The sequence below is a fragment of the Neovison vison genome, chromosome 1 (assembly GCF_020171115.1).
Source record: "Neovison vison isolate M4711 chromosome 1, ASM_NN_V1, whole genome shotgun sequence".
Lineage (NCBI taxonomy): Eukaryota > Metazoa > Chordata > Mammalia > Carnivora > Mustelidae > Neogale > Neogale vison.
In genome coordinates this window covers 44,098,530-44,113,040 of record NC_058091.1, presented here as the reverse complement: position 1 = coordinate 44,113,040, position 14,511 = coordinate 44,098,530, and the positions used below count along the sequence as shown (strand labels likewise).

General features: G+C 41.8%; 1 protein-coding gene and 1 non-coding gene across 6 annotated transcripts in view; one reads left to right on the top strand and one right to left on the bottom strand.

Annotated features, from left to right (window-relative positions):
* Positions 1–708, bottom strand: part of LOC122904857 (synaptotagmin binding cytoplasmic RNA interacting protein) — a 31,135-nt gene extending 30,427 nt beyond the window's left edge. For 2 of the 5 annotated variants that reach the window (XM_044246147.1, XM_044246138.1), the window contains exon 1: positions 512–623. The gene's annotated coding sequence lies outside the window, so the exon portion shown is untranslated. Of the gene's footprint in view, positions 1–511 lie in introns of all 5 variants that reach the window. The other 3 variants (XM_044246113.1, XM_044246120.1, XM_044246129.1) reach the window with 2 other exon arrangements.
* Positions 709–5,823: 5,115 nt separating this feature from the next.
* Positions 5,824–5,930, top strand: LOC122897606. The gene has a single exon (XR_006382567.1). It is a non-coding gene; the product is annotated as a U6 spliceosomal RNA (small nuclear RNA).
* Positions 5,931–14,511: the final 8,581 nt, after the last annotated feature.

Genomic DNA, 14,511 nt, shown 5'->3' with positions numbered 1-14,511 from the left:
AGCCGCGGCGCGTGGTGCAAGCCCCCACCCCTCGCCCGTCGGTGCACTGACTGCGGCGCCGGGGCCAGCTGTCCCACCCCCGGCCCAAGGCCGGCAACCCAGCAGAGTGAAGGCGTTCCGCGAACTGCCTAACGCCCGCCGGACCGCAAGCACCACCCAAGCTTGCCGCGCGGCTGCGGGACGGGACCCGCTCCTCTCCGCCCACTCCCGCGCCGCGACGACGGCCACGACAGCACCAACTCCGCCGCCGCTCGCGGTCCGCGCGGGCCAAGGGGCCGCCTCCTCCCTGAAGCGCCGCAGACAAAGCCCGAACGGCGGCAGCACATGGAGAAGAGGAGGAAGTGGCGGCGCGGGCCGCGGCCTACTCTCAAGCAGCCCTAGTCAACGTGCTCCTCTCCCCCTTGGAATCCATTTTCCAGAAAAGCCGGTTTCTCCCCACACCTCCCTCCCCCAGCTCACTCCACAATGTCACGGTGCTCCCCTCCCAGACCCGGGTCCAGGCGGTCGTTACCTCCCCGTTGGGCTGCGGCGGAAGGATCCTGTCCGAGGAGATCGGGTTGCGGGAAACGCGTGCTCGCTGCTCCCTGTGTCCGGCGCGAGTGGAGCTGTTGTAAAATGGCGGCCGAAGCTCACGCCGCTGGCAGCAAACCCGATCCAGTTCCACTCGCCTCCGAGCGCGCTCCCGGTGCGCGCGCGCGCGCCCGCGTGACCCCCCCCCTTCCCTCCCCTCCCTCGCGCGTCCGCTTCTCTCACTCACTCCCTCTGTCCCTGCCCTCCTCCAGCTCCTCCTTCTCCCCCTACCACCACCACCAGCCTCCGTCCGGCTTCTTTCTCGGCCTTTCTTTCTCCCCTCCCTACTCCTTTCCCCCACCACTCCCAGTGCCGTCCGCGGCCGCTCAAACACGAGTGGCCGCCTCTCCCCTCCTCGCTCGAAAGCTCGCTCACACCCTCCCTCGCTCGCTCTCTCGACTCAGTCCCCCAGTCCCAGCCGAGTCGGCTCCTCTCTTTCTCTCTCCCGCGCTGACGTGACGACGTAGTCTACGCCTCGGGACGCGCGCCCGCGGGCTCCGCCCCCACGCCCCGCCACCTCCCTTGCTCCTCACCTCCCGGGGGAGGGGGGCGCGAGACCCCGCCCTTCCGCTCCGGCGGCGACGGAGGGGCCGACAGTGAATGAAAGGCCCGCCCCTTCCCCTCCCGGCACTCCCCCTCCCGCTCTCCTCCGTGCGGGGCGGGCCGGCTCAGCGTGTCCCTCTAGTTCTCCTTTGTCAGGAGACAGGCATCTCCCCACCCCGCCCCACCCCACCCCACCCTACCCCCACCGCAGCACCACGCGCACGCCACCCCCACCGAGCTCTGGTCCGCCCTATCCCCAGCCCCGTCCAGGGCCGGCGGGGCGGGGGGCGCGGAAAGCTACCGCAGATTCCGAAGGGCACCCACCGGTCCGTGCGCGCCCGGCCCCCGCCCCCGGCGCCGCGGCCGCGGAGCCGTTCCCGGCTGTGTCCACGCTGCCGCCGCCCCGCGCTCTTCTCGCTCGGGAAGCTGCAGGCGCACGTGTCCCCCGGGGCGGGGCAAGGCAGACAATGGGGCGGCGGGGGGAGGGGAGTGGCGCGGAGACCTGTAGACCTTTGGTTAACCTAGACGGTGGGACTTGAGTACGGGAGTCACTCTGGCAAGAGCAAGTCTCCCCGGCCGGACAATGGAACCTCTGGGGGCCCCGTGCCCACGCGGCTTCACTTTCGCGAAATCCTTGGGCGGAGGGAGGGGCGCCCGGGGCTCGGACGAGGAAACCCTGGCTGCTTTTGAGGGGAACCGGGCTGGCTCCAGTGGAGCCAGAAGCGACTCCGGCCGTGGGATGATACGAAGGCCAGATTTGGAAGCGAAACCGCCCGGTGGTGAAGAGTTGTGCAATAGTCTGTTTCAGTCTCTGGCCTTTTAAGCGGTTTAAGGGCTTCCTCAGAGCACAGTTTGAGCAACTTGAAGCAGCACAAAAGCTGCGTGGTTAGGGCAACTGTGAAGAACATATCTGTGTTTCTTTTTTAAAAATCTTGGCAACTAAATCTTATGTGAAGTGACATTTCATTTGTATCCATTTACTAGGTGTAAGAAAGACAAGACAAAGACATTAGAATTTCAATCGCCGTTTAGATACTAATTTTATCCAATTCAGCTGTAATAGAAGAGTGTCCTTTTGGTTAATAACAAGCTTATTTTTAAGAGCTCACTGGTTCCCGAAATAAGCTCTGTGATGTGACAACAAACCAGTGGCTGGAGGAAAAGTTAGATGAGTGCTCTTGAAAGTGCTTAAGCACGTAAAATGTCAGATTATTTTCCAGAGGTAGCCGGATCAAAATATGAAATACTTGACCAAAGTACTATCTAGCCAATCTGTTCAGCAGAGATCTAACATTTCCACCACCTAACAATCCCTTACTATTTATTAAACATGTATCTGCTATGGTATTCAGCTAATTCAGCAACAAGGATTTTAGCTCATAATCCAAAGGTAGATAATGTTAAAAATGAAGAACAGCCCAAATGTTTACAAAAATAAAAATAGGGTAATACTATGAATTAAAAAATGAAAATAATGAATCTGAACCATCCAATGCTTTTTTTTTTTTTTAGATTTTATTTATTCGTTTGACAGACAGAGATCACAAGTAGGCAGAGAGGCAGGGAAGCAGGCTTCCCGCTGAGCAGAGAGCCTGATGTGGAGCTTGATCCCAGGACCCTGAAATCATGACCAGAGCTGAAGGCAGAGGCTTTAACCCAAGTTCCTTAAAAAAAAAAAAAAAAAAAAATAGGTGCCTCGACCTAGGCAGTGCCTTCTACCATGTACCCAAGACTCCCAAATTAAAATCTCTAGCTCTTCTCTGACCTCTAATTCGTTTGTCTAATCACCCCCTAAGTCTTTATGTGGAGTTTCAGGCCCTTCACAACATTTAAAAACTGACCCCATGATCTTCCTCTCAATCTTCTATCTCCAGAGTTCCCATCCCAATGAACATCACCCACTTGCATCCAGGAGCATTCGCTGTGATCTAGAGAACAATACAAGACACTAACTTCTCCCTCTCCGTGCCATATCAGTTCACCAAAATCTTGTCAATTCTGTGTCCCTAATGTAACTCCACTTCTCTATATATTGTAGCTAGGGAACAAGTTGCCATCAACTACCACCTAGACTAATGATGTATAGCCTCCTGATTCATTCACCTTGCAGCTTTCCTAATGCATTTAAAACCCAAGAGTCTCCCCCTTCCTTCTCTTTTAATTGCAAATAAGACCCTGTGGAGCATCCACTTAAAACCCTTCATTAGTTTCCCATTTCCTTAGAACAAAAGCAAAAATCTTTAGCTAGATCAACAAAGTCTTCCTTGATCTATCTGACGGGTCTCCCCAGCCACATTTCAGCCACTCTTCCAACTTCAGCTGGCTTTCTTTAAATTCCGGCATTTCTCAGGTTTGTGCACACTGAGGGCTTACACAGAGAAGTGCCTGATACTCTAAACAGACCTGAGAAAAAAGCAATCAGCCATGCTCTCCGTTTGACACCTTTTTGAGTTAAACAATAGTATCATTTTCCTACTGATCTACAGAACTTGAGGCTTGGCTCTAAGAATTACTACCACACTGAAACATAGGAATACTTACTAATACTAAAAAACAAAGAAACAAGCAAAACAAAAACAAAACAAAACAAAAACCCAAATATACAATAAAAGGAAAAAAAAAACATAGTAGATTGATTTAGTATGGTATATACATTGGGCTAGATTAAAATGTATCTGAAAGATCTGGCACAAGAAAGTGCTCGATAAGTATGTGTTCTTACTAGCTGAATCTTCTTTAGTACTTAGTACAAGATGCTTACTAAATATTTGCTGAATAAAACTGGAGAATAACAGGCTGAGACCCAAACAACCTTGTTCTAATATCAGATCTGCTTTAAATGGATAGTGTGTGGTTAAATAAATCATTTTACTTCTTAGAATTTCTGGGGCGCCTGGGTGGCTCAGTGGGTTAAGCCGCTGCCTTCAGCTCGGGTCATGGTCTCAGGGTCCTGGGATCGAGTCCCGCGTCGGGCTCTCTGCTCAGCGGGGAGCTTGCTTCCTCCTCTCTCTCCCTCTGCCTGCCTCTCTGCCTACTTGTGATCTCTCTCTGTCAAATAAATAAATAAAATCTTTTAAAAAAAAAAGAATTTCTATTTCCCATCTATAAAATAAATTTATTGAAACATAATTTTTTAAAAAATTTTTTAAAATTCCCGCTGAGCAGAGAGCCCGATGCGGGACTCGATCCCAGGACCCTGAGATCATGACCCGAGCCGAAGGCAGCGGCTCAACCCACTGAGCCACCCAGGCGCCCTGAAACATAATTTTTAAGATTTCTTCCAGCTCAAACATTTTATAATGTATTAAAAAATTCTCAAATCCTTTCTCTTTCATTACTTTAAAAATATTCAAATGTCCTGGGGCGCCTATTTGCCATTTAGGATCTTCCCCATTTGAATCCCAACTTCACTTTAAAGCAAAGTGGACTACAGTTCCTCTTAAAAGGATCCTTTTTCCAAACAAAAGAAACATCAACAACAACAAAGATTGGTAATATCCAATTTCAGTATCATCCCCCACATAAATGTGGGGAACTCAACACACATTTAATGTTAGTAAGAAGACAAATTGAGGGGTGCCTGGGTGGCTCAGTGGGAAGCCTCTGCCTTCGGCTTGGGTGGTGATCCCAGGGTTTTGGGATCGAGCCCCACATCAGGCTCTCTGCTCAGTGGGGAGCCTGCTTCCTCCTCTCTCTCTGCCTGCCTCTCTGCCTACCTGTGATCTCTGTCTGTCAAATAAATAAATAAAATCTTTAAAAAAAAAAGAAAAAGAAGACAAATTGGTAGAACAAAATAATTTGGCTGTCATGTTTACTCCAGTATTGTTTGTAATGCTGTACAGAAGTGTGCATATGTGTGTGTGTGTGCATGAAAATATATATAACCTAGGGGTGCCTGAGTGACTCAGTCATTAAGTGTCTGCCTTCAGCTCAGGTCATGATCTTAGCCTCCTGGGACTGAGCCCCACATCGGGCTCCCTGTTCAGTGGTGAGTCTGCTTCTCCTCTCCCTGCTGCTCTCCCATATATATATATATATATATAACCTAAACATCCAGTAATAGGGTACTGATTGAATAAATTATAGTGCATTCACATAGTGGATTATTCTGGAGCCATTGAAAATAATGAAGTAGCTATCAATGCCCTAACATGGAAACATATTCAGGTTACATTCTTCAATTAAAAAAAAAAGCCACCTACAGAACAATGTACAGTGTGACATTTATTCATTCAATTTAGCACCTTCTGTGTACTAATGTCCATGGTATGCACTAGACTTACAATGATGTACATCAAGATAGACATAGGTGATCACTGACTCATGAAGCTTGCAGGTCTGTATGTATGTGTATAACCAGGTAAGCATAGATATAAAGATTTTTGTTTCTATAGAAAATAATTATAATTATAGAGAAGGATGTTGTGGTGGGAGATCATCACTTTTTACTTCATACACGTTTGTGATAGTTGTTACAATAAATATTTTATTTTTATTTTAGTTTATTTATTTTATTTGGGAGGGGTAGGGTGAGGGGCAGAGAGAAAGGGAGAGAGAATCCTAAGGAGGCCCAAGACTAGCATGGAGTCCAACATGGGGCTCCATTTCATGACCCTGAGATCATGACCTGAACTGAAATCCATAGTCAGACACTAAATCAACTGAGCCACCCAGGTGCCCCTAAATATGTTTTTTAAAAAGTTAATTATTGTGCTCACTTCGGTAGTACATATACTAAAATTGGAATGATACAGAGAAGATTGGCATGGCCCCTGTGCAAGGATGACATGCAAATTCTTGAAGCATCCTATATTTTAAAAAATAAATTAAATTTTAAAAATTAAAAAAATAAAGTTAATTATTTATGTACCTCATTACTGTCTTTTCGTCCATGAAGTAGTGAAAAGGTTAATTTCATTGCAGTTAATGAAAGGCAGGCATATAGGCACACCTGTTTCTGAATTTTTTGTCATCCAAAATTCTTGCACTTAGTGCAACACTGTTTAGAAAAAAATCATATTTTCTTTGTTTCGATGTTTCCTAAATGTTCTTCAGTTACCATATATTACTGTGGTAATGGAGAGGGGACCCTAGAATTAATATGAGAAAAATCCACAATAAACCATCATTCTTTCCACAGAATCACGAAAACCTAGAGTCAAAAGAGACTGGAAGTCATTCAATTCCACGTTCCTAGTACTCAAGATCGTTTTTTTGGAAAAAAAGAAAGAAATGGATTATTTTCCTCTTTTAAAAATTGGATTTTTTTTTTTTTTACTTAAAAAAAAGAGAAAGTTTTCTACAACATCTCTGACATCTTTATGGTAATTAAAAGGCTGATGTGTTAAAATTTAAAACATCTGCTTTGCAAAGACCTCGCTAAGAGAATGAAAAGGAAATCTACAGATTGGGAGAAAATCTTTGCAAAGCACATATCTTCTAAAGGACTAATATCCAAAATATACAAAGGACTCTGGAGCGCCTGTCTGGCTTAGTCAGTGGAGCATGTGACTCTTGATCTTGGGGTTGTGAGTTCAAGCCCCATGTTGAATGTAGAGATTACTCAAAAACTAAGTAATTAATTAAAAATTTAAAAATCTTTTAAAAACTCACAAATATACAAAGAAATCTTAAAACTCAACAATAAGCAAAAACCCAAGTAAAAGATGAGCAAAAGACTTGAATAGATACCTCATCAAAAAAGATACACAGATGAGGGCCACCGGGGCCCTGCATTAGGCTCTCTGCTCTGTGGGAAGCCTGCCTCTCCCTCTCCCAGTCCCCCTGCTTGTATTCCCTCTCTTGCTGTCTCTCTCTCTCCATCAAATAAATAAAATCTTTTAAAAAGGGGCACCTGGGTGGCTCAGTGGGTTAAGCCGCTGCCTTCGGATCAGGTCATGATCCCAGGATCCTGGGATCGAGTCCCACATCGGTCTCTCTGCTCAGCAGGGAACCTGTTTCTCCCCCCTTTCTCTTTCCCTGCCTGCCTCTCTGCCTACTTGTGATCTCTGTCTGTCAAATAAATAAATAAAATCTTGAAAAAAATCTTTTAAAAAGAAAAGTATACAGATGAAAAGATAAGTCAATATCACATATCATTAGGGAATTACTAATTAAAATAGTGAAATACTACAACACACTTACTATAGCCAAAATCCAAAACACAGACAGTAAATGGTGGCAAGGATGTAGGGCAACAGAAACTCTATTTTTTTTTAAGATATATTTATTTGAGAGAGAGAGAGAGAGAGAGACAAAGAGGGAGGAAGAGAGTACAAACAGGGAGAGGAGCAGAGGGAGAGGAAGAGAAACAGACTCCCTGGTAAGTGTGGAGCCTGACATAGCACTTGATCCCAGGACCCCAAGTTCATGACCTGAGCTGAAATTAAGAGTCAGAAGCTCAACCAACTGGCCACCACAGGTGCCCTGGGTAACAGGAAGTTCTAATCATTGATAGTGGGAATGCAGAATGGTATAGCCACTTTGGAGGAAAGTCTGGAAGTTTCTCACAAAATTAAACATACTCCTACCATACGATTCAGCAGTTGCATTCCTTGATACTTACTCAAATGAGCTGATAACTTAAGTCCAAACCAAAAACAAAATAAAACAGAAACACCAAAACAACAACAAAAAGCACATATGATGTTTTGTTTTGTTTTGTTTTGTTTTGTTTAGGGGAGGAGGGGTAGAGGGAGAGGGAGAGAGAGAATCCCAAGCAGACTCCATACCCAGCATGGAGCTCAGCATGGAGCCCGACACAGGCTCACAACCCTGAGATCATGACCTGAGCCGAAATCAAGAGTTGGACGCTTAACCAACTGAACCCCCAGGTTCCTCCAAAAATGCACATGATATTTAGAGCAACTTCATTCATATTATTAAAACTTGGAAGCAATCAAGATGTCCTTCAATAAATGAATGGATAAATAAACTTTGGTATTTATATAATGGAAAATTATTCTGTGCTATACAGAAATGAGCTACCAAGCCATGAAAAGACATGGAAAGATCTTAAATGCTTGTTGCTAAGTGAAAGAAACCAATCTGAAACCAATCTATATGCCATTCTGGAAAAGGCAAAGCTATAGAAAAAGATCAGTGGTTGTAAAGAGTTCAGAAGGAGGGAGAGATAGATAACTAGGTGGAACATAAGGAATTTTTAGGGCAGTGAAATTATTCTATATGATACTATAATGGTTAATACAGATCATTATACATTTGTCAAAACTCATACAATATACTGAATAAAAGATGAACACTAATGTTAACTGTGGACTTTAGTTAATAATAATGTATCAATATTGGTTTGTCAATGGTAACAAATATACCAATTATCACACAATGTTAACACTGGGGTAGAGGAGGACTGGGGGAATGGGTATATGGAAACTATTTTCTGCTCATTTTCCTTAAATCTAAAAATGCTCTTAAAAATAAACTCTATTAATTAAAAATGTCAATGTTTTAAATATACTTAGAATTCTAGACATTCTTTCATTGCTTTTAGCTTTCTTTTATTTGCTTTTTTTTTTTTTTTTTTTAATTAGAAGTCCAATCTCAGGGGCACCTTGCTGGCTCTTGATCATGTGATCTCAAGAACATGTGACTCTTGATCTCAGGATTGTGAGTTTGAGCCCCACGTTGGGCATAGAGATAACTTAAATTAAGAAAAATAACTTTTGGGACGCCTGGGTGGCTCAGTTGGTTAAGTGGCTGTCTTCGGCTCAGGTCATGATCCCAGCGTCCTGGGATCGAGTCCCACATCGGGCTCCTTGCTCGGCAGGGAGCCTGCTTCTCCCTCTGCCTCTGCCTGCCTCTCTGTCTGCCTGTGCTCGCTCTCTCCCCCTCTCTCTCTGACTAATACATAAATAAAATCTTTAAAAAAAAAAAAAAGAAAAGAAAAATAACTTTTAAAAATTACAGTCTCATTTTAGCTGCTGGCATTTAAATTTTATAATGAAAGTGATGGATTAAATTATAAGAAGCCACAGAATTTATACAAGTAACTAAAAAGAGAAAGAATTAGGTACACATAAACCATAATGGTTTTATCAAAGTATTCCCACTCTATTTCGAATGGAGTCCCAGACTACAAGCAATCTTTGGTTGTTCAGATTTTCATGATGAATGATGGCACAAAAGAGGAAAACAGAATGGTAAGTCTCATACTGAACATGTCCATCATGGTGTGTCTCAAAGCTCTTTTCAAAGGTAACCTTACCCATAGTCCCTGCTAAGGGAGCAGCCTAGGCTGTCAGAGTTTTACTCTGTAACACCACTCATCCTTGTCTTGCCAGAATTTGCTAAACCACCATCAGGCACCAGACTGTTCTTAGAGAAAAACCAGAGAGTCGGTGTTGTGAGGAAGGAGTTAGAGCTGGGCTACGAGAGATCATGTCAAACTAAAATTATAAAAAAACAGAAACCATAAATAAGAAGCTGGAGGAATCCACTCACTACATTCATCTTTCCACAAACACATTCTGAGTACCAATTATGTGCCAGGCACCGAATTAAGTTCTGGGTAAATAAAGTAGAAAATCCCTCTTGCCTTCATGGAAACTACAGCTAAGTGAGGAAAATAAACAAAAAAACAAGCAAACAAAACATTTATAAAATGTGATAAATTCAAAGAAGAAATTAACATAATAAAGTGTTACAGAATAGGAGGACCTACTTGGGCTGGTCAAGGAAGGCCTTTCAAAGGAAGTGATGTATAAACTAAGACCCAAAAGAGTAAACCATGGAACATGAAGAATAAAGGAGAGCTGGAGGAACATTTCAAGCAGAATGAATAGTGTATGTGAAAACACTGAGAAGAGAAAGAGCTTGGCCTTTGTTGAAAGGAAGCTACTGTGGCTGGAGTATATTTGGTAAGGGAGGTAGAGGCTCAAGATGAGTTTGGAGAAGTTAGCAGGAGTGGAGCCAAATTACACAGAACTGTGTGAGTTAGTGCAATAGGAAGCCACTGAAATTCTTCACAAATTTAAAATTAGTATTTAGAAACAGAATTGATATTGGGGGTTGATGATGGAGATGGAACCAGGTAAAAGATGAAGTTACTTGGACAAGAGTATTGCAGAGGAAATAGAAAAGAGGTGGGAATATTCAACAATATATTTTGTACCAAGTTTGCCAAGGATTCAGTAGGGGACTGAAAGTAGGGAGTTAAGGTGGAAATTGATGGATGTTGATGCTATTTTTTGAGTTGAGGAATTCTGAGAGAATAAGATTTCAGGAGTGTGTCAAGAATCAGCAAAGCAGAATCACTACAAATATTACAAAATGAATTTATTATAGGAATAAGAATTAATATGATGAAAGAAGCTAAGAAATCAATGGTTCAAAAGGGAAAGCTGGAGAATGAGAGCGACTCACTAACCAGCCCTCCTGAAACTTGGGTGAATAAGGGAAACCTTGTAGGAGAATCTGGGACCAAGAAGGAGAACTAGTAAAGAGCTATAGGGAAGGCTGATGGCAGGCCTGGAGTTACTGTTGGTTAGCAGGATTAACAGTTGAGAAGAAGATCTAGGTGCAGACCAAAAGAGGCAGAGACTAAGCTGAAACCACACAGCACCATTACATCTGTTTTTCACTACATTTAACCATTAATTCAGACAAATTTTTATTACTATAATTTAATAGTATTTAATGTTTAAAGTAATATCTACACCCAACATGAGGTTTGAACTCACACCCTGCTATCAAGAGTCACATGCTCTATCAATTGAACTAGCCATGCACCCCTCTTTGTTTTCTTTTAATCTAGAACCAAGCTGTCCAATCCAAAGCTACTAGCCACATATGGCTATTCAACTTAAATTAATTAAACTGAATAAAACCTAAAATTTAGTTCCTAGTCACAGTAGCTTCCTATCAAGTGTTCAATAGCCACCAGTGGCTAGTGAATATGATTTTGGATAGCACAGATACAGAACATTTCCATCACTACAGAATGTTCTACCAGATATCATTAATCTAGAACAATCTACTTGCATTTCCAATTATCTTGTTATAAAAGTATTTAGGGGCCCCTGGGAGTTGTAGTCTGTTAAGCAACTGACTCTTCGTTTCTACTTGGTCATGATCGCAGGGTCCTGGGATCCACTGTTGGGCTCTGTACTCTGTGAGAAATGTGCTAGAGATAATTTCCCTCTCTCCCTCCACTCTTCTCCCCACTTGAGTGGTTCTCTCTCTCTCTCTCTAATAAAAAAATAAAATCTTTAAAAAAGAAAAGGTGTTTAAAGCCATGTTAATGAATACAATCACTGAGGTAGAAGAGTAGGAAGAGAATGAGGACAGGAAACCTAAGCATTAAGTCCTGGTAAAGCCCAATTTATAGAGAATAAGTAAAGACAGAGCAACCTGTAAAGGAAGAATGAGATGAAATGGCCAGAACAGTAGAAGAAAAAACAAGAGTGTGAGGTTTCAGAAAGAGAGGAGGGTATTTAAGGAAGTGGAAAGAACCAATTATGTTGAATCAATGTGGTTAAGAGTTTAGGGTAAGACTGGAACAGAAACGGGATCTTAAGCAGAGCAGTTTCATTAACAACGTAAGGGTGAGAGCCAGCAAGGAGCTAGTGGGAGGGAGGTGGAGGCAGGGTATCTGGACCACTCTTTCAAGACCTTTGAGAAAGGGGCCAGAAAGATGCATGGTTGCTTAAGGAAGATTTGAGTTCAACACAGAGCTTGTTGTTGTTGTTGTTTGCCTTGTTTGGTTTGCTTGTTTTGGTTTTTAAGATGGGAGAAGAATATTAAATACAACAACCACAACAAAAAGGTTGAAGATGCAGGAAAGAGAGGAGCTGAACAAAGGAGTAAGGCTTCTGAGAAGATAAGTGTGAAGAGAATGGATGTAAATTGTAGAGAGAGGGACTAGGCCAATGGGAAGCAGGAGAAAAATAGAGCAAAAATTCAGACATAGGGAAAGATATTCTGAAAAAGAAAGGCCACACATAGCAAGAAAAGAGACACAGAGTCCCTTTAGCCTCCTGGGTTCTATTGTCCCTCTAGGTCCAATTCCTGTGACTCCTAACTAGACAATCACTGAGTCTCAGATTCCTCAGTCCCTTCCACAATGCTCACCCCTCTCCCATGTATTAAAATAACAATCTATTTGGCTCAATTGAGTTCCTTAATCAAGGACAAAAGGACCCAACTGGAACATACCATTTAAAACTGAACAATTTACATGAATCAATTGCATCACTTTGTCTATTTCTTCATCATAGCTGATAAAATGTGACATAATTGACTAGTTTTTCTTTCCTTGTATATGCATAATGATTTGTGAAGTGGTTGAAAGACCAGCAAGAAAAGTGTGGGGATTTAAATGTTCTAGGTAACTAGGTCACAGAATCTTCCAAGAAAAGAAAGATCATCCTATAGTTTATCAGAGAGGTAACTTGTATATCTTCAGCTTTGTATGTATTTTAAATATATTTATTGTCTTTTCTTATAAAAAATAATGTATGCTTTTAATAAAACTTCAACCATCATATAAATATATAAAGTAGAAATAAGTCCTAGAACTTCATTGCCAGGGATGATTACTATACAAAAATACAATCTTCTGATTTTTATCTCTCCACACTGATCTTAGCCAAAAGGCAGAGAAGCGATGACTTTTATCTCTCCAGATACTAATATTGTATTTATCTATTTGACAATAATAGTTTCATATGATATATAATTTTACTAATACAATATACTTTTTCACTTAATATGTATATTTTGGACACCTTTACCAACTTTTCACAATCATCATTAATCATTGTATTGTTATACTCTTACAATAATAAACATACTGTTATACTTCCTTCAGCTGACTGATAGAATTTCAACATATAAAGCATATGGTATTTTACTAAAGGAACATCTAAAATCCTTGCCTTATATTAAGAAATTTAAAAATATCAAAATGACAAGCCTTGTTCACATTACTAATGTACTTAATCTGATTAAAGATCATCGTAATGTATATGACTGCTGGTCATTGGTTACACACAAGTTCAGAGGCACCTTGAATTCTTTTGAAATCAGCATTTGACAAGTCAGTCTTCCACAGGCTAAAGCTGAAATGTAATAATCTAATAGCAGATTTTAGCCTAATCCCAAAGCTAAAGCCAAATTTCAGTGTAGTATTTATAGCAAAAGGTATAGACTTGCAGCCAAAGCTGCAATTACAGGCAAATTTATGATTTCAAATATTTTTCACTTTGGAAAAATTAGAATGAAAATAAATACTACACATAACATTCCAATCAGAAATTCAGAACTATGAAAAAACATAAGGTAAAATTTTAAAAGGAAAAACAGAAAAAAATTAATTGAAAATTAAGAAAAGAATGTAATTGACTTATATACCCCCAAATTATTTTTCCTCCTAAAGAACCAGTAATGCAGACAAAAGGCAGCAGTTTAATTGAGGAAAGAGGGTGAAAACACAATTCAGAAAATTAAGAATAATAATACAATGACTGGTACAAGATTTTTTTTAAAAATCATGTCTATTTTGGGGTGCCTGGCTGGCTCAGCTGGTGGCTGTTGTGACTCTTGATTTTGGGGTTGGTTGTAAGATCAAGCCCCACAATGGGTATAGAGATTATTATTATTATTATTTTTAAAAGATTTTATTTATTTATTTGACAGAGAGAGAGATCACAAGCAGGCAGAGAGGCAGGCAGAGAGAGAGAGAGGAGGAAGCAGGCTCCCCGCCAAGCAGAGAGCCCGATGTGGGACTCGATCCCAGGACCCTGAGATCATGACCTGAGTCGAAGGCAGCGGCTTAACCCACTGAGCCATCCAGATTATTTTAAAAAAAAAAACATCTTTAGGGGCGTCTGGGTGGCTCAGACGTTAAGCATCTGCCTTTGGCTCAGGTCATGATCCTAGGGTCCTTGGACTGAGACCCAGGGTCTTGGCATCCAGCCCCGTGTCAGGCTCCCTGTCCTGCGGAAAGCCTGCTTCTTTCTCCCACTACCCCATGCCATGCTTGTGTTCCCTCTCTCGCTGCCTCTCTCTCTCTCTCTGTCAAATACATAAATAAAAATTTTTTTAAAAAAATTAAAAGTCTTTTTAAAAATCATGAATATTTTACATACTACTTTTTAATGCCTGGCCATATATTTGGAAATACTGATAAGATTGAAAATAAAATCTTAAAAAAATAATCTCTATACCCAATGTGGGGCTCAAACTCACAACCCCAAGATCAATAGTTACTTGCTCTATCAACTGAGCCAGCCAGATGCCTCTATTTTTGAGTCTTAATTACAGTAAACTAGAAAGTAAATAAAACTTCCTTAAAATAATAAAGAATATTTTCATGAAATACAGGTAATATCACACTTAATATTGAAATACTAGTGTTTCCATTAAAGCGAAGAATACAAA